This window comes from Citrus clementina, unplaced genomic scaffold (assembly GCF_000493195.1).
Source record: "Citrus clementina cultivar Clemenules unplaced genomic scaffold, Citrus_clementina_v1.0 scaffold_3, whole genome shotgun sequence".
NCBI classification, from domain to species: Eukaryota; Viridiplantae; Streptophyta; class Magnoliopsida; order Sapindales; family Rutaceae; genus Citrus; species Citrus x clementina.
Genome location: NW_006262339.1, coordinates 5,726,600 through 5,728,933, shown reverse-complemented (window position 1 = coordinate 5,728,933; position 2,334 = coordinate 5,726,600).

The window sequence follows — 2,334 nt, the reverse complement described above, 5'->3', positions numbered from 1 at the left end:
GAATTCATAAACATCAAATTTCAAAGATGTTTGCCAGTGGGCTCCTTGCACCAATAGTCCCAAGCTCTCAATTTTGGATTCGAGTCTGGGCTTCTCTGTTTTTATTCCAATTATACACACACAGACACACTGGGGTGGGAATTTGATTTTTTCTCCTGTTGATTAGTGTTGAATTCTAATTAGTTGAACTGTACGTCTGTACCATATTAAGAAATTCCAAAGGCGTTTAATTCAAGTGGCTTCCTTGATCAGCCGATGCCACGCATGCAACGGATACATGCCTTCATGGTGCAAATCCACCCACCTTTCCATGTGTATTGCTTTCTACTCCCTAGTTACAGTCTTGAGTATCAATTGTCATAAGAAAGAAGAGAAAAAATCTACTCAGTTTCCTACCCTATTCCCTAAGAAAACTAAAAGACGGGAAGCGCATATTACGAACCTTTTTTTTTTGTCTGGGGTGTAGTACCCAAAGAAACATACAAGACAAGAAGATGGAACGTTTGATTTAAGGGGGAACATATGGTTGTTGCACTGCTTTTGATGGCTTGCAGCAATCGTTTCGTAAGGAAGAAATGTGTGTTTGGACACTGGACACAGACGGAAAAATAAAATAAAAATGAAATTAGACTCAATCAACAATAGCAAAACCCCAGGCCAAAAAGCAAAGATTGTATGTTTCTTTGATGTGTTATTTGCTAATTATTCGTTATTTAGTTCCCAATGACTTGCAAATTTCATGCTTTTCCTCATGGCCAACCGACAAACGCGGAATCTTAATGCCTCATTATTCATTAAAGCAACCCATTATGGTGACTGCTGGTCCATGCATGACTCCATAAGCATATAATTTGCTGCATTTAGTTTTAAATAATTAGATTCTGATTTTTCCTTGCGAACCATTATGATGATTGACTCTGACAAAGTGGCTGTTTTAGTTTTTTAGAGAAAGATTAAAAGAAGATTTCGGAGTCGAACGGGGGGGGGCTCTACTTGCATGCAAAAACAGATTTAGATTGTAATTAATTACTATTGGATTAAAGTTGGAAAACTACTATATCTTCTTAATTTTATAAAAGCCGATGAGTGATGACTAAAGATGCATGAATTATGGGGGGGAACAAAAAGAAAAGTCCACAACTTTTACAGTTTGTAAGGTCATTAAACAGCACCATTACACGGTCGATGGGGTTCTGAATTTAAATATAATAACAAAATAATCTGAAAAGTTGATTCCACAGTATACATGTTGCTAAATCTCCCATGCATCCTTCATAGGAAACCCCATTTACAATAAAAGCCGATAATACTAGTTAACCACCAAATCGGTGACTTTTATGTTGCATGATTGATTGTATATTGAACTTTTGTTAGTCAAAAAGCTAAAAATCAAAACAAATTAAATTATAAACCACTTGGGTACTAAGTTATATATCAAAGCCACACCAAATCTCTTTTCTCTTACGTCGGCAGATCTACTAAATTAATTAAAACAGCAAATATCATAAAATCTATAGTTATATATACTCTTTTGCAACCTCCAGCAAACTGACGGCCGATCGATTTGCTTTCCAGTTGACTTTGTTAAATGATGATCTGCAACTTCCGTAATTAATTAACAAACACTTTGAAGTTGGAGGAACGGATTATGTGTATATGCCCTTAAATATAGGGTCATATATATATATATATATATATATATATATATACGTGTGTGTGTGTGTGAAGATTATTTATTCACCCATATATTGCGCTTTCATCCGTACGGCTTTACTAAGTTTATAGTTGCTTCTGTTGAAAAAAGGAACTCGTCAGATATATCTGTTGTCACACTTATAATATATATTTTTTCCTTCCTATTGATCAAAGATCAGCTTGCAATCTCCAGGTTTAGATCTTTTAAATTCTAATATTAATATGTGTTTAGCTTTTGTTAGGAAATTGAACTTCCTCCCAAGATCACTTCAAGCAATTTATCAAGCAACAAATTAATAAGAAAATTAAATGGAGAATACATCAATCAAACAACACAAGATTTACGTGGAAAACTCCAAATCCGGAGAAAAACCACGGCCGTTGTCACAAGACAACCAAAGAAAAATATTCACTATGTGGAAAATTATTACAACCACTCTCAGAAATAATTTTCTCTCACCCAAGCCCCAAATACATAATCCTGAGAAATACCCCTTAACAAAGCAAACTCGTAATACCCATATTGAGGAGCCAAATGCTCTTTCAATATAACTACATGCTTAAGAATATTTCTCTTTCTCAATTTCTCACCAAAACTTGGATTCATTCTCTGGGATTTTGGATGCCAAGCTCTCAAAT